Source organism: Danio rerio, chromosome 14, assembly GCF_049306965.1.
Source record: "Danio rerio strain Tuebingen ecotype United States chromosome 14, GRCz12tu, whole genome shotgun sequence".
NCBI classification, from domain to species: Eukaryota; Metazoa; Chordata; class Actinopteri; order Cypriniformes; family Danionidae; genus Danio; species Danio rerio.
In genome coordinates, this window is record NC_133189.1 from 1,018,187 (window position 1) to 1,041,626 (window position 23,440).

At 33.7% G+C, this 23,440-nt stretch overlaps 1 long non-coding RNA gene across 5 annotated transcripts in view; it reads right to left on the reverse strand.

Moving 5' to 3' along the window:
* Nucleotides 1-794: 794 nt before the first annotated feature.
* LOC141377648 (uncharacterized) overlaps nucleotides 795-23,440 on the reverse strand; it is a 37,077-nt gene continuing 14,431 nt past the window's right edge. For 2 of the 5 annotated variants that reach the window (XR_012390122.1, XR_012390121.1), the window contains exons 3-5: nucleotides 7,629-7,702; nucleotides 2,510-2,720; nucleotides 795-1,947 (exon numbers count right to left, since the gene is read on the reverse strand). This is a non-coding gene — a long non-coding RNA (uncharacterized lncRNA). Of the gene's footprint in view, nucleotides 1,948-2,509; nucleotides 2,721-7,628; nucleotides 7,703-10,672; nucleotides 10,735-11,519; nucleotides 11,580-11,794; nucleotides 11,911-23,440 lie in introns of those variants that run through there. The other 3 variants (XR_012390124.1, XR_012390125.1, XR_012390123.1) reach the window with 2 other exon arrangements.

Sequence of the window (23,440 nt, forward strand, 5' to 3'; positions counted from 1 at the left end):
ATAATCTCAATGCATTTAACGTTTTTTTCTAAATATTAAAACTGCATTTAACGGTTTTCTTTGTTTTTGATATATATGAGGTGATGCACTCCCTGATTTTCCTCCCTGACAAATGCAGGAAAAGACTGAAAAGGGTATTTTAAGTTTAATGTCTAAAAGTGCTCATTGAAACACTCCATGTCTTTTTCTCAGATGGTGAAAAAAGAAAATTTGTTATCATTTAAAAACCAACAGAATGTGCATTATTTATTTGCAATATTTACAATACACCATCTGTAATAATTATAATAAAAATAAAAGCCTAAAATAATTTCAAAAAGCAGATGACAATTTTGTTGCCAGAACAAAGAAAAAATTAAATGCGTTGACATTATTTAAAAAAATAATTATAAACAATAAATAATAATAAAAATAATAATAATGCTTAAATAAATACTTCAAATAATCAATTATAATAATATCATTTATATTTTTTTTTTACATAATCTTAATGCATTTAACGTTTTTTCTAAATAATATAAATGCATTTAATGTTTTTCTTTATATATATATATATGAGGTGATGCACCCCCTGATTTTCCTCCCTGACAAATGTAAGAAAAGACTGAAAAGTGTATTTTAAGAGAGTTTAATGTCTAAAAGTGCTCACTATTAAAGAAACATTACATGTCTTTGCATTATTTATTTGCAATATTTACATCTTTAATAATTCTTCTGTATCTGAAGCAAATGACATTTACACATTCTTAAGAGAGACTTTCTGCTGGTGTAAATATTGTACATATTAAAGGTGAAATATCTGACGTTTGATATGTCACCACTGTATCTACAAGCAAATAAATATTATATTACTGTGTATTTTCACTGTACATACAAGGAATATAAACACTATGAATATTCGAGTTTGCTTATTATTTGAAAGTACTTGATTAAATTGACACCATTATAGGAAAAGACGGAACAATTATTATTTTTATATGTGGAATCGGCTCTTTTTTGCATTTGTAGTAATTGTATTCTAGTATTTAGATATTATTTGTACTTTGCAAACATCATAAGGGCTACAACTCAGCGACTGTGAAGTTTTGAGCCAAAACGAGGATCATATTTTTAATTATGTTGATTGAAAAAATAACAAAAACTGCCTTATCTTCAGTGTATACAGAGCATACAGGCATCGAGAATTCAGTTTGGGGCAAGTTGTCACATTTTTATATTGTGCTGTCATTTTTATAGTTGAAAATGTTTAGAAATAAATGTTTTATTTATGTATTTTATTTATTAAAATTTCAATTGATGTGCATGACCTGAAAGGAAAAACTTTATTATTTTGTTTTACACGTTTGTTTCATTTATATTCTGTTTGCGTTGTCACTGAAAATGCAAAAAAAAAAAAAAGTTTTCTTGTTTAATATTTTTCTTTCTATTAAAAATATAAATATGTTTACTTAGACTCTTACTGGAGCAACAAAATGGCTTTATTAAAGTATAGTTCTTTGAAAATTATTAGCTCTATTTTAATGATTTAGGTGCAAAGTCTAAAGTGCATGGCGCAAAAGCATTAGGGGCGTGTGTGTGAATCCACTTTTGCTATTTTAAGAATGGGGAATTACGCTCTGCACCCCAGCGGATGCTCTAACAGGGCTGTGCTGATTCTCTTAATGAGTTCTGGCTGTGTTTTGAGCATAACCTGCATTAAACCAATCAGAGTCTCGTCTCTCATTCCCTTTAGGAGTCAGTTGCGTCGCTCCATGGTGCATTTGCTATTTACATGGCGACTTTGCTATTTACATGCCGGGAGGCGGCCTCGGGGAAGACTCAGGACACGCTGGAGGGACTATATCTCTCGGCTGGCCTGGGAATGCCTCGGGATCTCCCCGGAGGAGCTGGAGGAAGTGTCTGGGGATAGGGAAGTCTGGGGTTCTCTGCTACCTTCGCGACCCGGCCCTGGAAAAGCGGCAGAAGATGAATGAATGAATGAATGGTGACTTTGTAAGTGTAAAAACTGAACGCTTCACTAGCGAGAAAACAGTTTTTTTAAGTTAAACAGAGCATCTGCAGCGCGAGGATAAAGAATGAGCCTCCTCCATTCAGCCTCTAGCCTGTAACGTAGCCCCGCGGACCTTTCTGGAGACCACGAAAAACATCCCAGGAGGTACGTATTTGTGCAGTTTTTCAGGAATCCGCGAGTGGGCGCTTTTTCGCGTCTCAAACGCCTCTCGCGAATGCGCTGATCTCGCGTAAAAAGCCACCGGAGGCAGCTGTCGAGCGACCGTCTGTCCGACTGGCTGAATGACAGAATGATTGACTGGGCGGCACACCGGCCAACCGGCCAAGTCGGCCTCTTCCTTCTCCTCCTTCTTCCCTAAACCCAAGTGATGATTTACGAAAGTCGTGCGGAAAAAGAAACGCCCTCGTCCGATTTTGACCGCGTTTTCGTATTTCGCCGCATTCTCACCCCATTACGAACTCGTTCGCTTTATATTTTGGATTCTGTTTTTTGTCTTACCTGATTTCTGGAACCGCTCTTCCTCTGACTTGAACCCGGTCTCGAACGCTGCCCGGCTCCTCCTCGTCCGTTCCGCCAACGTAACTCGACGAGCTAACCGGACCAACTAGCTGCGGCGGGAAAGTCCTCCACACGGAGGAGGCGAGCCGTCAGCCCAGCCGGTGAGCGTGAAGAGGAGCAGACATCTCCAAAACTCCACAGCTGGACACATCTACACTTGTGTTTATTATAAATCTGCAGATAATCAATAATCCTGCTAATAATAACCACATTACACAGATCATCATCAATAAACTGAAGAAGCTGTTTATATTGATGACGAGAATCATCATTGCTGGATCATTTTAACCCTTTAATCGTGTTCATCTGTGAAGAGATGTGTGTGTTGCTGTTCGGTGGCCTTCTTGCTGTGAGGCCGCAGTGCTAACCACTGAGCCAGCTTGTATCTTACAAATGAAATTAAAGGTCTCCATGTACAATAAACAATAACAACATGCTTCCAACTTGGGAAATGCATGCGCATGCTGACGAACATCTCAGCATCTCACACTCCAGTCCCTAATGAAGCCTCTCATGCAATCATGCTAGCTCGATACACCGCCAAACGCACGACTAGCGCTAAAGTCCCCCGTTGGACCGCGGCTCCCAGCTCAATTATCTTTCTAATCAGCTGCTTCATTGCCTTGAAAAGAGACACAACACTTTCAATTATGTTTTGTGCTTCTGCTTTGTTCTGCGCAATCATCCGCTGTGTGTGTGTGTGTTTGTGTGTGTGTGTGTGTGTGTGTGTGTGTGTGTGTGTTCGCATTGTTGGCATCTCCTGGGATTTTTCTCAATCTCTCCTGAAACCCGCTGAGCTCTTGGCCTCCGTGATTCATTCCACTTTCTCAAGAGTCTCGATCCCGAAAGTCATTCTCATATCGGCGGAAAACAATGAGCGGAAATTAGGAGCTGCGGCGCTGACCTCTGACCTGCTGCTGCAGCAGCACTAATGGCAGATCCAGACACACTGAAACAAACACTGCACTACACACGCCTGAGCCGGAGAGAGGGAAACACTCGGCCTTACAGGGGTCCGCCTGCTTATTTGATTGCTTGTTTGTTTGTTTGTTCTTTTTTCCCTTTCTGTATTTTTAATTTTTCTTAATTTTTCTTTCTTTCTTTCTTTCTTTCTTTCTTTCTTTCTTTCTTTCTTTCTTTCTTTCTTTCTTTCTTTCTTTCTTTTCTTTTCTCTTTTTTTCCTTTTTATTTTCTTTCTTTTATTTTCTTCTTTTTTCTTTCTTTCTTTCTTTCATTTTATTTTATTTTATTTTATTTTATTTTATTTTATTTATTCTTTATTTATTTATTTATTTATTTTATTATTCTTTTTTCTTTCTTTCTTTCTTTCTTTCTTTCTTTTCTCTTTTTTTCCTTTTTATTTTCTTTCTTTTATTTTCTTTCTTTTATTTTCTTTTCTTTTATTTATTTTCTTCTTTTTTCTTTCTTTCTTTCTTTCTTTCTTTCTTTTTTTTATCTTATTTTATTTTATTTATTCTTTATTTATTTATTTATTTATTTATTTTATTCCTTTTTTTTCTTTCATTCTTTCTTTCTTTCTTTCTTTTTATTTTATCTTATTTTATTTTATTTATTCTTTATTTCTTTATTTATTTTATTCCTCTTTTTTCTTTCTTTCTTTCTTTCTTTCTTTCTTTCTTTCTTTCTTTCTTTCTTTCTTTCTTTCTTTCTTTCTTTCTTTCTTTCCTTAAATTGAATTATTTTTATTTTCTTATTATTTTCTTTCTTTCTTTTTTGTTTCTTTGTTGCTTCTTTATTTTATTTCTTTATTTTCTTTTTTTTTCTTTCTTTCATTTTCATTTTTTCTTTTTTCTTTATTAATTTATTTTATTTTCTTTTTTTCTTTCTCTTCTTTCTTACTTTTTTCTGTCTTTTCTTTTTTTCTTTCTTTCTTTTTTTCCTCTTTCTTTTTTTCCTTTCTTCTTTCCTCCTCTTCATTCTTTGCTTTTTTCTTTCTGTTTTCCTTTTACCTTTCTTTCTTTCTTTCTTTCTTTCTTTCTTTCTTTCTTTCTTTCTTTCTTTCTTTAATTAATTAATTAATTAGTTAACAATAAACATTAAGAAACCCACATAAATAATGTCAGTAAATTGACAGCTGAATGCACTTTAATTAATTAATTAATTAATTTTATTTACTTATTTATTTCTTCTTTTTTCTTTCTTTCTTTTCTTTATTTCATTTTATTTTCTTTATTTTTTTATTTTATTCTTTGTTTTTCTTTCTTTCTTTCTTTCTTTCTTTCTTTCTTTTCTATTCCGCCTAATTTCTGTATTGTTTGTACAGTGTACATTTTGTTACAGTTTGTTACATATACATATATAGTTTTGCTGTTATTGCAATTAAAATAAAATATTCATTTTTTGACGTTATGTTGTGTGAAGTGTTTATTTAACCCTCCCTCGTATATACGTGATGCTGTGGTTCTCTGCAAAACCCAATTTCTTTTTGTTTGGTCTTTTCTTGTTTGTGTGTGTGTGTGTGTGTGTGTGTGTGTGTGTGTGTGTGTGTGTGTGTGTGTGTTATTCACCTGCAGTGATTGTGTTCTTTCTACTTTAAAAATAAACATAATAATCAAAAATCAAAGGGAAACTGCAGCTAGCAGAAACTCAACATGGAAATCCGACTGATGAGGGATTAAGTTGACAGGAAGAGCAAATTTAATAACAGGAAGTGCTTGAAGCGGTGACAAAAATACCACAGCATAGGAGTAATTTTAGAGCGTGGCTACATTATAAACAGGATGATTTAAAGCAACAGGCAACCAAAAGTGGCTGAGGTTCATCTGTGCAACACAGACTGTACAATTTATAGTTAACAATAAACATTAAGAAACCCACATAAGTAATGTCAGTAAATAGACAGCTGAACGCACTTTATTGTTTCTCTACAACACTTTATGTTGCACTAAAAAAGTAAAGGACATTTTTATGAAAGAGTAAGAAAGAGGTTTTTTTTGGAATATGATCTTACGTTTTTTATTAAATAAGAAATCAATGTTTGACTGGAAAGCTTCTTATTTCTCATAATACTGTACATGAGCAATATACAGCCATATCGCACTGCTGCTCCTGTGTTATTGCATTTATACAACAGTTCGACGGCATAAAAAATGGCATTTAAATATATTTGCATTCATTTAATCTCTCGTAATCAAGGAAGTAAATGACTGTAACATGACATATGTAATTTAATTGGTCAAATCCAGCAAGTGCAATCTGGCAACACCATCTGCTGTTTTTATTTTGTTTTCTATATATATTATTTTGAGGTATTTCTGCATGCTCCAGCTGTGGATTCTATGAATAATTCATCAGGAGTGGGATAAGAGAGTGTAAATCTGATAATAATGTCATCATTTCTCTGAGTATCAGAGTGTGAGCGCTGGACTGTGGAGGACTCACTCATTTCTCAGCACTGGAAAAACACAGATCAGGGATCAGTGGCTGTAATAAAGTAATGCTTCGCTCACAGTAAACACAGCAGTTTCCTGAGGTAATGATGGACGTCTGTGGGTCGTGCCTCAAATACTGACTGCAGATCTATATATATATATATATATATTACATAACTATTGGTTGGCAATAAATAAATAAATGAATGAATAAATAAATTAATAAAATAAATTATTTGATAAAAATAAAAAACTGAAGAAAAAAAAAATACAAATGAAAAGAAAAAGAAATTACTTTTTTTACTGGGTAGATTAATAATTACAAAAATGTATATATTGGCACATTTAGTCCCCCAAAAATATATTTTACATCACTATTGGTTTGCAATAAATAAATAAATAAATGGATAGATACACAGGGGATAGATTCCCCCACAGTCCAAACACATGTGCTATAGTGGAATTGATCAACTAAACTGGCCGTAGTGTATGAGTGTGTGTGTGTGTGTGTGTGTGCGCGCGCGAATGAGTGTGTATGGGTGTTTCCCAGTACTGGGTTGCGGCTAAAAGGGAATCCGCTGTGTAAAACATATTCTGGAATAGTTGGTGATTGATACCGCTGTGGTGACCCCTGATGAATAAGGGACTAAGTCAAAGGAAAATGAATTAATGAATTAATGAATAAATGAACAAATGAATGAACGAACGAATGAATGAACGAACGAACAAACAAACAAATGAATGAACGCATATATGAATGAATGAATGAATGAACAAATAAATGAATAAATGAATGAATGAATGAACAAATAAATGAATGAATGAATGAATGAATGAATGAATGAATGAATGAATGAATGAATGAACGAATGAACAAACAAACAAATGAATGAACGCATATATGAATGAATGAATGAATGAACAAATAAATGAATAAATGAATGAATGAATGAATGACGAATGAACGAATGAACAAATAAATAAATGAATGAATGAATGAATAAACGAATGAACACATGAACAAATAAATGAATGAATGAATGAATGAATGAATGAATGAATGAATGAATGAATGAATGAATGAATGAACAAATGAACGAATGAACAAATGAACGAATGAACAAATGAATGAATGAATGAACTACTGAACGAATGAATGACCGAATGAATGAATTAATGAATAAATGAATGGATGAATTAATGCACGAACGAACAAACAAACTAATGAATGAAAGAATGAACAAACAAACAAACAAACAAAGGAAAAAACAAATAAATGAATGAATGACCAATTGAATGAATAAATGAACGAATGAATGAATGAATGAATGAATGAATGAATGAATGAATGAATGAATGAATGAATGAATGAATGAAGGAAGGAAGGAAGGAAGGAAGGAAGGAAGGAAGGAAGGAAGGAAGGAAGGAAGGAACTAATAAATGTTTAAAAACAATTTAACAGCTATTTGTTTTGCCACAACTGTAAACATCTGAGTTATTCAGAGTTTTTTTTCTTCTGCGCTGTGACTAATAAGTGTGTGTTTGTGTGTGTGTGTGTGTTAGTGTGTGTGTGTGTGTGTGTTTCAGGTGAGCACAGAGTGTAAGTGACGAGTGTGACTGCAGCTCAGAGTGTTTGACTGGCTTATATAAAGCAGATTTACTCGAACCTGCAGAGGATTCCGGCTGGATCAGGGAATTGTGGAGACGTTTCCAAGCCCAAATGATGAAACCCAACCGAGAACTGAAAGGTCACAGAAATAAATAAATTAATCAAATTAATCTCCCACTTTAAAGAGCCACATTCAGAAATTTATTCCTGAACTCAGCCCACTCATGAAGACAGTAAAGAGATGATCATTTCTAAAGGATTCGGCGACACTGAAGTAAAGACAAAAGCTTTGATTGCAAGAATAAATCATGTTTTAAACACGAAAAACAATTACTTTAAATCAACATAATATTTCACAAACTTTTATGCATATTTTTGCTGAAATAACAGCAGCCTTAATGAGCTTTTTGATAACCTTTGACGGGTTCAACTGCAGTAAAAGAAAAAAAAAGAAAAAAGAAAGAAGCATAAATAAATAAATAAACTATGGTGAAAGAAAGAAAGAAAGAAGCAAAATTGAATAAATAATTAAATAAATAAATAAATAAATAAATAAATAAATAAATAAATAAACAAATAAATAAATAAATAAAATAAGATTAATGAAAAAGCAGCAAAAATAAATAAATGAGCAAAAACAAGTAAAGAAGCAAAATAAATAATGAAACAATTAAACAAACAAACAAACAAACAAATAAATACATAAATAAATAAACTATGGTCAAATATGCAAAAATAATTAAATAATGAAACAAACAAACAAACAATTAAATAAACTACAGTGAAAGAAACAAAATAAATAAATAAATGAATAAATAAATAAATAAATAAACTATGATGAATGAAAAAAGTAGAAAAAATAAATAAAGAAGCAAAAAAGTAAAGAAGCAAGAATAAATAAATAATTAAACAATTAAACAAATAAATAAATACATAAATAAAGTACAGTGAAAGAAAATAAATAAATGAATAAATAAATAAAGTACAGTGAAAGAAAGAAACAAAAATAAATAAATAATCAAATAAAAAATAAATAAACTATGGTCAAAGAAGCCAAAACAAATAAACAAACAAACAATCAAAAAATAAATAAGTAAATAAATAAATAAATAATTTTTAGTGAAATAAAGTATTTCGCTGTTGCTGAAGTGGAGATTTCTCATTGCAGAACAATAATGACCACCCTTAAAATATATCCATCATAATACAAATCTTCAGATGCACAAAGAAATTAAACGCTCAAGTGTGTTTGATTGTCTTCTTTGATAGACTAAACGTCATGATTGAGCAGTGGCTGAAAACAATGGCTTTAGTGTCGCCTTAAATAAACTTCCGAATGACTTTCTCTTCCCCAAACTAATCCCAGCAGCAGCACAGAGATAAAAATATGCGTCATTATGGCCATTACAGAAACAAATTCCCACTTGCTCAGCAGAAACGTCAGCTTATTAAGTCTAACGAGAGATAAATCTTTCCAGCGCTGCTCTTGACAGAAAATCTCTCTCTCTTTCTCTCCATCTGCCTTTCTCCGTCTTTATTAACATCTTCTCCATGCTGACCCCATCACTTACACCCAGTGTTGTGTTTGCCTTGCGCTGGAAACCTGATTGATCACATCAGTATTTTAGCCTCTGTTCACTGCCCCTGCATGTAGATGTAAAGCCTGGCTGAGAAGTAATGAAGCCAACAAATCCAACAACCTATCATGCTGGAAATGTGCTCCCATGTTTAATGAGTTTTCATCAAACTATTAGTCTTTAAAAGTGTTCTCAAAATGTTAGCGCATCCGCATGAGATTCGATGTGCTTCAACCTACATTTTGTAAAACCGCAAAACATGTACATCAGCATACATTTAACTGTAGTATAGAGGTGAAATGAACACTAGGGGGCAGGATGACGACGACAACTTTATGTTCCTTTTCACACTAATGATATTTACAGGGACAGATTATTGACGAATAAAGGGTTATTTTAAATCAATAAAATACATATATATCACAAAACAATTTAATCGTGTCTGTGATTAGTAATGAAAACATTTGCGTGATCTAGCTATCTAAATATGGACAACTTTTCTTGTGTGGACAGTTCGCTCATCGCACACTTTGTAGGGTGTTGATTCAGTGCTGGAAAACAGACACACAGAAAAAGTAAAATCAAAGTAAAACTAGGTGTTCGCAGTGCACCTTTCTGGTATATTTGTTTTTGAAAACACTATTGGTTGGGTTTAAGGAAGGGTTTTGGATAGAGGTTCACAAGCTGATCTATACGATAAGCCCCGCCTTCTAGAGGACGTGTACATGAAGGAAATGGATCAGAAATGTCTAAGAAATGTACCCTGAGAAACATATTTCAGATTCGCAAAATGCAGACAGCACCCTTTAGTGGATTAGTCATCTGAAATACACAAAAAAAATACTCTATTTAACATATTTCACAATTACAAAAATGTGGACAGCACCCTCTAGTGGATTTATTATCTGAAATGTACAAAATGTACCATAAGAAACGTATTTCAAATCCACAAAAATGTAGACAGCACCTTCTTGTGGATTTGTCAACAGAAACGTACAGGAAAACGTACCCTAATTGACGTATTTCAAATTCGTAAATAAAAAAAAATGTAGACAGCGCCCTCTAGTGTATTTGTCATCTAAAAAGTAGAAGAAACATATCCTAATTAATGCATTTCAGATTTGCAAAAATAAAAACAGCACCTTCTAGTGCACTTGTCATCTGAATCGTACAACAAAATGTACCCTAAGAAACGTATTTCAGATTACCAAAAATGTAGACAGTGCCCTCTAGTGGATTTGTCAACAGCAATGTACAGCAAAACGTATCTTAACTGACGTATTTCAAATTCATAAATAAAAAAATGCAGACAGCGTCCTCTAGAGTATTTGTTTTCTAAAACGTACAAGAAACATGCCCTAATTAATGTATTTCAGATTTGCAAAAATAAAAACAGCACCTTCTAGTGCACTTGTCATCTGAATCGTACAACAAAACGGACCTTAAGTAACCTATTTCAGATTACCAAAAATGTAGACACTGCCCTCTAGTGGATTTGTCAACAGAAATGTACAGCAAAACGTACCTTAAGTAACGTATTTTGGATTTGCAAAAATGTAGACAGCGTCCCCCTAGTGAATTTTTCATCTGAAATGCACAAAAAATACTCTATTTGACATATTTCAGATTTGCAAAAATGCTTACAGCGCCCTCTAGTGGATTAGTTATCTGAAATGTACAACAAAATTTACCCTAAGAAACATATTTTAGATTCGAAAAAATGTAGACAGCGCACTTTAGTGGATTTGTCAACAGAAACTTACAACAAAATGTTCCTGAGTAACGTATTTTAGATTTACAAAAATGTAGACAGCGCCCTCTAGTGTTTTTGTCATATAAAACGTAAAAGAAACATACCCTAATTATCGGATTTCAGATTTATAAAAATAAAAAACAGCACCTTTTAGTGCATTTGTCATCTAAAACATAGAAAAAAACACTACTTGCCATATTTCAGATTCGCTAAAATGTTGACAGCATCCTCTAGTGGATTTGTCATCTGAAATGTGCAACAAAACATACAGTAAGTAACGTATTTTAAATTCACAAAAATGTAGACAGTGCCCTGTAGTGGATTTTTCACCTGAAATGTACAACAAAATGTACCCTAACTGACTAATTTCGAATTCGCAAAAAAAAAAAAAAAAAAAAACTAAAGAGCGCCCTCTAGTGTATTTGTTAACGAAAAGGTACAAGAAACATACCCTAATTAAGGTATGTCAGATTTGCATAAATAAAAACAGCACCTTCTTGTGCATTTGTCATCTGAAATGTACAACAAAATGTACCCTGAGCCATGTATTTCTAATTCACAAAAATGTAGACAGTGCTCTCTAGTGGATGTGTCAACAGAAACGTACAACAAAACGTACCCTAAGCACGTCTTTCAGATTCGAAAAAATGTAGACAGCTCCCTCTAGTGGATTTGTCATCTGAAATGCACAGAACATACCCTAATTGTCATATTTAAGATTCACAAAACTGTAGACAGCATAATTGGAGATATTCATCACACAGAGCACACATACAAATGCATGTATTTGGTGGTTAACGCTACTATTTGTTTACTTTAGTGCAATTATAGACACTTAATTCTAATCACATACTTGATTTTACTGAAGCTATGAAATATCTGGAATAAACTCACTCTTGTTCGGGTGAACTATCCCTTTACGAAGGCCTATGAGAGATTGTGATGCCAGAAATAATGACAGAAATCTGCATTGAGAATTCCCCACGAGCTTTCAGGAAAAAGATGTTTTCCTAACAACAAATAAATAAATAAAACACATAAATAAATAATGTGATGCTCACTGACATTGACAACTTATATATATATTTTGCTATTAATGAGACTTGACCGACCTTCCCAAACTCAGCATCTCTTGAGAATAATGGAGAAAAACCACACATTGATTTTCAGACAAGACCACGTCGTTAGCTTCATATTGAGCACATTCGTCTCATCATGACGACATTTCCTCCAGAAAATGACAGTACTCTGCGCTTTAAAAGAAGTGACGTTTAAAGGCAGAATACTTTAAGATGCAGGAGTCGGTGGGCATGAATTATGCATTATTTAAGCACGGCTTTTCTGGCGATAACAGCCTGGGTTGCCACAGTGTCACGTGCATGCTTTGGTCCTGTGGAAGATTTCTGTGTGGCCAGATTCAGAATATATTTAACCCTGGCAGAAATATGAATTATTAATCGCTGTGGTGGTGGTAGAGTCTTCTGGTATAGACGTATAGATGAGTTTACCTTCGCTTTCTGCAGTGAAAATACTAAGAAGTAGGATATATAGAGTCTGATATTGCTAAATTTTATTTTTAATACCGTGATATGACAAGATGGTTTGAATAGCTCTACTTGACGATTTTCTGGGGAGTCTAACAGTATTTAGGCGCAGAAACTGAACAAACACAATGCAAAAAATGCAAAACGTTCGCCTCACGGTAAGAAGGTCGCTGGTTCAAGGTTAGTTGGCATTTCAGTGTGGAGTTTGCATGTTCTCCCCATGTTGGCGTGGGTTTCCTCCGGGTGCTCCGGTTTCCCCCACAGTCCAAACACATGCGCTATAAGGGAACTGGTGAGGCTAAATTGTCTGTAGTGTATGAGTGTAAATGAGTATGGATGTTTCCCAGTGATGGGTTGCAGCTGGAATGGTGTAAGACATATGCTGGATAAGTTGGCGGTTCATTCCGCAGTGGCAACATCAGATTAATAAAGGAACTAAGCCAAAAATGAATGAATAACTTAATAGCTCTTTCAAGTTGAAGTGGACTGCACATAAAACAATCAAGTTGTTCCCCAAAAAACCCTTAAGAAGTGTTGTTTCAACTCATTTTAAATAAGTAGATTGAACGAGCAGCAAATTTAAATTTTTTCATTGTTATTTAAAGGTCCCATGACATTTAAATACACTTAAAAATAATCTGTTAAATATATATATATATATATATATATATATATATATATATATATATATATATATATATATATATATATATATATATATATATATATATACTCACCGGCCACTTTATTAGGTACACCTAACTGCTCGTTAACGCACATTTCTAATCAGCCAATCACATGCCAGTAGCTCAATGCATTTAGGCATGTAGACATGGTCAAGACGATCTGCTGCAGGTCAAAGTGAGCATCAGAATAGGGAAGAAAGGGGATTTTGAACATGGCATGGTTGTTAGTGCCAGACGGGCTGCTCTGAGTATTTCAGAAATTGCTGATCTACTGGGATTTTCACGCACAACCATCTCTAGGGTTTACAGAGAATGCTCCGACAAAGAGGAAATATCCAGTGAGAAGCAGTTCTGAATGCTAAAGAGGGTCCAACCTAGTGCTAGTAAGGTGTACCTAATAAAGTGGCCAGTGAGTGTATATATACTTTTATAAAAAAAAAACAACTAAGTCAAGCTGAAAGCTTTTTTTAAGCCATAATTTGATCATCTGCATTTCTAACCAAACACATCTGGAGTGAAAATATGCACGCAATTAATCTTTCTGACCTTCATTACTAATACGCACAGAGCAGTAACTGCGGACGTTTAATGAATATTTATAGATGTGAATATCAGAATAGTCAGATAACGAGCTGCAGGCGAGATGAGTAGAGCTGTCCCTTTCATACTCTTCCCTTTATCTGGTTCACATTTATGAAAACAATTGAAAAAGGTGGATAAAAGAGTCGTAAACGTGATGGAATCAGATCAGTATGTACCGGTCCGCAGTCTCAAGCCAGCAGATAAACAAGACCATAAACAAGCAGCCATTGTGAACTCCTTAAACCAGCTCCAGATGTCAGATAGTCGTGTCTAAATATGGCTGAAAACTAATGATGTTCCTCAAGGGCTCGTTCACCAAATCAGACAACTTGTGCTCCGTCTGTTTTGGAGTGACGTCCCGCTAACAGGGAATGTTCTCAGAACATTAGCTAACATTCTGGCAGAGCTTTATTAAAATATTTGCTCTGAGTTTGTCACGCAACTAATAAAGCTTGTTAAAATATGGACGTTGTGTCTGTGACATTCTGAAGAGTGCAAAATTAAGTTGTGGGAGGGATACAGCTGTGGCCAAAAGTCAATGAGAATTATTTAACGTAATGTAAAAACAGTAGTATTTATTAAATTACCCATTACATTGTATTTTATTAATATCTACCTCTACCCCAACCCTCACATTAATGTAAAAACAGGAACTTCACAGAGTATTATTTATCAATTTACCCATTATTATAATGTATTTATTAACGTCTAACCCTACCCAAACACTCACAGTAATGTAAAAACAGTAATAATAATGAGTAATATTAATATTAATTATTAAATTACTCATTAAATTGTACTTCATTGATGCTTATCCCTAGCTTAACCCTCACAGTGATGTAAAAACAGTCATTATAATGAGAATTAATATTTTTTAATCAAATTACCCATTAATTAATGTCTACCCCTACTCCAACCCTAAACCCAACAATCACAGTAATGTAAAAATTGTAATTATAATGACATATATTTATATTATCTATGAAAATAACTATTAAATTGTACTTTATTAATGCCCATCCCCAGCTCAAAAAATTATGTTTTTTTTAATTAAATTACCAATTAAATAATGTCTATCCCTACTGCAACCCTCACAGTAATGTAAATTACAGTAATGTAAAAAAACAGTAATTATAAGGAAAATTAATCATATCTTTAATTAAATTACCCATTAAATTATTTTAATAACGTCTACCCCTACCCCAACCCTAAACCCAACCATCACAGTAATATAAAACTAGTAATTATAACCACAATTATTTATATTATCTATTGAATTACCCACTAAATAATATTTTATTAATGCCTATCCACAGCTCAACCCTCACAGTGATGTAAAAAACAGTAATTAAAATGAGAATTAATCATATCTTTAATTAGGTTACCCATTTATTAATGTATACCCCTACTGCAACCCTAAACCCAACTATCACAGTAATAAAAAAATAGTAATTATAACCACAATTATTCATATTATTAACAAAATTACCCATTAAATTGTATTTTATTAATGCCTATCCACAGCTCAACCCTCATAGTAATGTAAAAAACAGCAATTATAATGAGAATTAATTATATTTTTAATTAAATTACCCATTAATTAATGTCTACCCCTACTGCAACCCTAAACCCAACCATCAAAGTAATATAAAAAACTAATAATAATGAGTAATATTAATATCCATTATTAAATTACCCATTAAATTCTATTTTATTAATGCCTATCCTCAGCTCAACTCTTATAGTAATGCAAAAAACATTAATTATAATGAGAATTAATTATATTTATTTATTTAATTATCCATTAGTTGTGTTTTATTAATATCTACCCGACCCCAACCCAAAACCCAACCCTCGTAAAAAACATTCATTATAATGAGAATTAATCATATCTTTAATTAAGTTACCCATTAATTAAATCAGTGGTTCTCAAACTGTGGTACGTGTACCGTTAGTGGTACCCGGGCTTCCTTCTAGTGGTACGCAGAGGAATCAAATGTCATATGTACATGCTACACATATTTCACATTTTATCAAAAATGATTCATATATCAATATGATGACATATAGCCTATATTTAAAAAGAAACATTTACAGGTTTTGACGAATCGTACACTAAATGTTAATACTTTTAGTACAGGAGTTTTTTATTTTTACTTTGTAAAACCAGTAGCCTACCATTGTTAATTAACTTTTAAAAAGTAAATTGTTAATGTTCAAACTATTTATAATCTTTAAAGTTGCTGATAATAATAAATGTTATTAATAATAGGAATTAATCTGCCATGTTTTGAACTGTGCAGAGCTGTAGATGCTTTGCTGAGCGTACAACACTATGAATTTCAATACTGCTCATTATGGTGGCACTGGGAGAGACCATTTTTTTCTGAGGTGGTAATTGATGAAAAAAAGTTTGAGAACCACTGAATTAAAAAATATTAGACTATTCTTTAAGACACAGATTAAAGTGACATTTAAAGGCTTAACTAGGGTAATTAGGGTGACGTGAACATTGTGAAAAGTGCTATATGAATAAACATGAATTGAATAGTCTCCGGAACAAACCACTGTTATACAATGACTTGCCTATTTACACTAACTTTACCCTAATTACTCACTTTAAGCTGAATACTAGTGTCTTGAAGAATATCTAGTCTATTATTATTTACTGTCATCATGGCAAAGATAAAATAAACCAGTTATTAGAGATGAGTTATTAACACTGTTATGATTGGAAATGTGTCGAACAAAGGGTTGAAATGTAACAGGAGGGCTAATAACTCTGACTTTAGCTGTAAGGTTGTGCTGTTTTCAAACACACTGATTAAAGGCAGCGTTTCTGACTCAGCTAAATTCGCCTTTACATGATAGATATTGTTCAGATCCTGCTGAACTCTTCTAGATGCTGCTTTCTTTGACCAAACATAGTGTTAATCTGGCAGAAGAATAATGGCAGGAGATAAGAGTCATCATTAACATTACTAAAGCTCATATTCGGGATTTCAGCAAAGCCCTAAAGGTAACTAACAGCTGAAAGTGTTTAAGAAATCATGCAGGAGAGTGAGGGAATCTGTCAGGGTCTATAATCCATTAAAGCTCACAGGAGAAATGTTGCAAGCGGAGCCAAAGAGTTTTGCAGAATCAGGAGGGTTGGCAAAACAAATGAAAAAACAAATCAAGGATGCATTAGAAAGTTAGAGCGGCGACACAGAAGTTCAGTGAACCTCCCGGAGGAGAAACGTTTAGTTCTCCCGCAGCATCGATGGGCAGATCAGCCAATGTTAATGCTGTTTTGTGCGGTCAGAAGCGTTGTGATCATCAAAGTGCAATGCAGCTGAAAATACAGCACGTATCACTAAAGAAAACACAACACTCAGATCCCAGGGCTTCTATACTGTAGAATAATGTATATTTGTCATCATTATTTACATTTTTTTTTAGAATTGATCTGGACATTTCATTCATTCATTAAGAGATGCTTACTGTTTATCCAAAAGCAAGAATAAAAGAAGCACTTCAAATAATCAGCGTTGTAGCATATTAATGCTTGACCATTTTTTTTATTTAATTAAAAGAATATATATATATTTTACTATTTTACTTTTTTTATATATGTATATATATTAATTTATTTTTTAATTTAATTTAATTTGTTGGGACAATATCAGTTATTTGGGGCAGAGCTGTCATTTCTTTAGGGTGGGGCTATTAGTTCCTTTAGGGTGGAGCTATCACTCATTTAGGAAGGAGTTATCGGCCCTTAAAGGAGGAGCTATCAGTCATGTAGTGTGGGGCTATTAGTTCATTTAGGGTGGAGCTATCAGTGTTTTAGGGTGGAGCTATCAGTTCTTTAGAGAGAAGCTATTGGTCCTTTAGGGTGAAGCTATCAGTTGTTTAGGGTGGAGCTATCCTTCGTTTAAGGTGGGTCTTAGTTCCTTTATTTATTATTATTATTATTATTATTATTATTTAGGGTGGAGCTATCAGTGCTCTAGGGTGGGGCTATCAATTCTATCAATATTATTCATTTGGGATGGGCTATCAGTCATTTAGGGCGGGACTATCAGTCATTTAGGATGGGGCTATCAGTCATTTAGGGTGGGGTTATCAGTCATTTAGGGTGGGGCTATCAGTCATTTAGGGTGGGGTTATCAGTCATTTAGGGTGGGGTTATCAGTCATTTAGGGTGGGGTATCAGTCATTTAGGGCAGCGCTATCAGTCATTTAGGGTGAGGCTATCAGTCATTTAGGGTGGGGTTATCAGTCATTTAGGGTGGGGCTATCAGTCATTTAGGGTGGGGCTATCAATCTTTTAGGGCAGGGCTATCAGACATTTAGGGTGGGGCTATCAGTAATTTAGGGCAGCGCTATCAGTCATTTAAGGTGGGGCTATCAGTCATTTAGGGTGGGGTTATCAGTCATTTAGGGTGGGGCTATCAGTCATTTAGGGTGGGGTTATCAGTCATTTAGGGTGGGGTTATCAGTCATTTAGGGTGGGGCTATCAGTCATTTAGGGTGGGGTTATCAGTCATTTAGGGTGGGGCTATCAGTCATTAAGGGTTGAGTTATCAGTCATTTAGGGTGGGGCTATCAGTCATTTAGGGTGGGGCTATCAGTCTTTTAGGGCGGGGCTATTAGTTATTTAAGGTGGGGCAATCAGTCACTAAGATAATGGCTTTCAGTCCTTTAGGGTGGAGCTATCAGTCATTTAGGTAGAAATTATCAGTCCTTTAGGGTAGTGTTATCAGTCATTTAGGATAGGAGTATCAGTCATTTAGGGAGGAGCTATCAGTCATTTAGGGCGGGGCTATCGGTCCTTTAGGGAGGAGCTATCAGTCATTTAGGATAGGGGTATCAGTCATTTAGGGAGGGGCTATCAGTCCTTTAGGTAGGAGCTATCAGTCATTTAGGATAGGGGTATCAGTTATTTAGGGAGGAGCTATCAGTCATTTAGGGCGGGGCTATCAGTTCTTTAGGGAGGAGCTATCAGTCATTTAGGATAGGGGTATCAGTCATTTAGGGTGGGGCTATCAGTTATTTAGGGCAGGGCTATCAGTGATTTAAGGCGGAGCTATCAGTCATGTAGGATAGGGATATTGGTCATATATGGTGGAGCTATCAGTCATTTAGGGCGATGCTATCAGTTATTTAGGGCAGGGCTATCAGTCATTTCGGGCGGGGCTCTCAATTTGTTAATACCTAACTTGGTTTATTTTGTTTTCAAAGCCTCTCTTTCAACAATCTAATCCAAACAAAATCCTCCATCCCCTACATTTGTCTTATTTCAGGACAATCATGACAAGTTTAAGCGAGTAACGAAGAACAGGCCGCTGGTTGAAGACTGCACCTTCTGACTTGGACATTTTCATCCTGTTTAAATGTCGTCACTTTTAACACTTTTAACCTAAATCCGTTATCTGCTCTTGTGTTTCCGTAAAGCCCCCATTAAGAGCAGTTTTTCTGATGCCGTTTCATTAAAGACACTGTGAGAGATGCTTCAGTGTGCTCTGGAGACACAGTAATGATGCATATACGTGGATGGATGTATCCCATACGCTGCCTGTAGAATGCAAACCCGGGAAAACAGGAGCATCTGCCAAAATGAATCCCTCAACTCATCCCAAACAATCCTCTCCTCACCTGCCTGTCAGAACAGGAACGCTCTCCTCATTATTCCTAATGGTGTTTTAATTGACAGGGTGTGTGTGTGTGTGTGTGTGGATGGAGAAGCTGACGCACAGCAGAGCCGGATCAGTGCCAGGAGCAGATAATACCGTCTGTCTTCCGCTTTCTACGGTGGCCGAGAGAGCTTAATGTGCTGCATTTGCTCACAACGCAAACAAATTACTAAAACAGATGCATTTCCTCACAACACACTGCTGTTTCAAAATGTGACGAGATTTAGGACCACTTCAATTGACCCGATTGATTAAATTTTGATTCAACAAATCTACAACAACAACAAAAATAATCAGTGGTAAATCATCAAGTTAACACACGCTGTATTAAAAATCGAGGGGGGCACAAACTTTCACCCAACGCTGTAAATCAGCTCCACTGAAGCGTCCCTGCAGTCTGAAATCTCCATTGAGTGCCCTGAACTATGAAACCAGCAAGAAAAGGGTCGAGAGAAGGTCAGTAAAGCTTCATCCAGCCATAAAGCGGCCCGATCACGGGAGAGAAGCCGGAAACATGTTTAATTATATCATTCATCTCTAAACCAGCAGCGCTCAGAGACTGAAGAGAAATCAGCACACTTCATCAGCCAACGCTTTAATTAAAACACTATTCTACAGTGTTTTAGCTCAGAGTTAATGACTCTCACACTCCACAAAACAAACCATTCGCATTAGGAAACAAGAGTGTCGGCGGAAATACACTGTATAGTTCACATTGAACTGCATTTGCTACAATAATCTACTGCAGTCAGCTGTTATTACATATTTATTAATACAAATCGTAACAATTAAAGGAGTTGAATGGTCTGATAATAAATAAATGAATGGTGTTGTACAGTTTTTAATTAACTTTTTAAGGCGTAAGGCAAAGGTTGCTGTTTGTTATTAAAGATCAGAGATTTATGATCCAGTTGATGACCCGCTGACCATATCCTGATTAATAATATACACAAAAAGGAAATAAATCCACTTTAAATCAATCAGTTAATAAATAAATGTAAAAATAAAAGTAAATAAATAACTAAATAAATGTGATTTCTATAAATAGAATAAAATATTTATTTAGCTATTAATTTACTTTAATTTTATTTATGTAAGGCAAATAAAAAAGTGGTGAATAAACAAACAAAGCAAATAAATTAATTAAATTAAAGTAAATAAATAAATCTGAGAAAATAAATCAAGCAATACATTTTAATTTAAAAATTATGTTTAAGTAAATGGAAATATACAAATGAGAAAATGCATATAATAACAAATTGTGTAAAAACAAAGTAAATGAATGTAAATTATTTATAAATAAATGACTTTGAAGATTTAAAATGTAAAAGTAATAATTAAAAATAAATAAATAAACAAATAAATAAAATTTAATAAAAATATTTAGGTAAACTAATAACGAAATAGTTTGATTTCAGTAAATAGAATTAAATCATATTTAGTTATTTATTTACTTTAACTTTATTTATTAATGTAAATTAATAATTAAATAAATGTGATTTTAATAAAAAAGATTAAACTTAAATCTGTAATCATTTAATTAATTGCAAATCAATAAATATGCAGACTTAAAAATGTCTGTAATAAATAAATAAACCAAGTAAATAAACTAGTTAAAGTAAGGTAAATAAATAAATCTGAGAAATTAAATCAAGCAATACATTTTAATAAAAAAATTATATTTAAGTAAAAGCAAATGAATGCGAAAATGCATATAATAACAAAATCTAAGTAAATGAATGTAAATAATTTGTAAATAAATTAATTAGAAGATTTCAAATGTAAGGCAAATAAAAATTAGTATTTTTTTAAATTTAGTAATTTATTTACTTTTATTTTTGCAGAGTAAATGAATAGCAAAATAAGTATGATTTCAATAAATAAACTTACGTCTGTGATCATTTAAGCAAATGCAAATAATATAAATTGTAAATCAATAAATATGCAGACCAAACAATCTAAGACAAATAAAAAAGTGATAAATTGAATAAATAAATTGAATTTATGTAAATAAATAAATCTAAGAAATTAAATTAAGCAATAAATTAGTTGGCTGACCAGCGACCTTCTTGCTGTGAGGCCACAGTACTATCCACTGAGCCACCGCGTCGCCCCTTAGTGAAAGTGATGTATTTATTTACTTACATTTTATTATGTACTGTTGTTTATTTATTCATTTATTTACCACTCTTTTATTTGCCTTACATTTTTAACTCTGTATATTTATTTATTTACACTTTATTTAAATTTATTTACTTACATTTTGTTATTATATGTATTTTCTCATTGATATAGTTGCATTTACTTTAATTATTTTTTTTTTTTAATTTCTCAGATTTATAAATTTATATGTATTACAGCCCCATAATTGGCCTATTTTCTAGAATATCTAAATATATTGTCTTGTTTTAATTTTTATACATTTTTATTATATTTTTTAATTGTTTTTGTTATTTTAAAATTTAATTAAACTTGTTTTTATCTTATTATTTTATTTATTATTATTATTATTATTATTATTATTATTATTATTATTATTATTATTTTGCTTTATTTATTTTATTTTATTTATTTATTTATTTATTTAATTTTTGCTTATTGTCTTGTTTGCTTCTCTTTTTTGTTTCAAGTAAAAACGAAGTGAGTTTTCCCTTAAAATAAGCAAAATAATCTACCAATAGTGGGAAGCTGAATACTATTGTTTTCACTTTGACATTAGATTACTTTTCTTCCCCCATTGTCAGATTATTTTGCTTGTTTTAAGGTAAAACTCACTTGATTTTGACAAATTATTTCTGAAAACAACACAATATTTTGTTCTTGTTTAGAAATCACTTATTGATTAAGAAATATTTAGATATTTAGACCAGAAACAAGACGAAACTCTCCGTGAGTGAGCGTTATTAGCAGTTTATGGCTTTCCTCCTGAACAGAAGAAATGTTTCAGAAACTCTCAGCTGCTCTTTTTCTAGCCAAGGACAGTTTCAATCACAGAGATCGATCTAAAACGAGGTCAAAACGCCATAAAACACCACACGACTCAACAGCTAGTGAATTATAAAGACGTGGGATAGATGTGTGTGAAGAAACAGAATGAATTATACGTCGCACCCATTTACTGGAGAGCCACATTTGCTGAAACACTACTGATTCTGATAGAAATGTATTAATAAATAGATTTTAAATATGTTTTTAATCGGTGGTGGAATGGTGGCTCAGTGGTTAGCACTACTTCAAAGCAAGTAGGTCGCTGGTTGGAGTCCCGGCTGGGTCAGCTGGCGTTTCTGTGTGGAGTTTGCATGTTCAAACACATGCGCTATAGGGGAAATGATTAACTAACTTGGCCGTAGTGTATGAGTGTGTGTGAATGTAAGAGTGTATGGGTGTTTCCCAGTGTTGGATTGCTGCTGGAAGGGCATCCACTGCTTAAAAACATATGCTGGATAAGTTGGCGGTTCATTCCACTGTGGCGACTACTGATTAATATAGGGACTAAGCTGAAAAGAAAATGAATGAACTGCACATTCAATTCCCAGAGATGGGTTGGGGTTGGAAGGGCATCCGCTGTGTAAGAATATGCTAAGTTGGCGGTTCATTCCGCTGTGGCGACCCTGGATTAAATAAAGGGACTAAGCCGACAAGAAAATGAATGAATGAATGAATGAACAGCACATTTATTCAGATGGTCTGCAATAATTCTCTCTCTCTCTCTCTCTCCAGGTGTTGCTGTAAAATATAAAATATTCATAAATGCAAAACAGGGCTGGAGTGAGAGTTTAAAGGCAGAACGTTTGCCACACTTATAGTGAAAGACATCGGCTGACCTCTGTGTCTCCGTACGGTTCGTGTTTTTCCCTCTGGAATGACATTCTCAAAGAAATCCAGCATGAAATCTCTGCTTCTCTAAATCTGCCCTTCAGGAATGCTGCACACGTTCACACACACATATACACACACACACACACACACACACACACACACACACACACACACACACACACACACACACACACACACACACACCAAACCTGTCACATGTGTGTTTGTGAA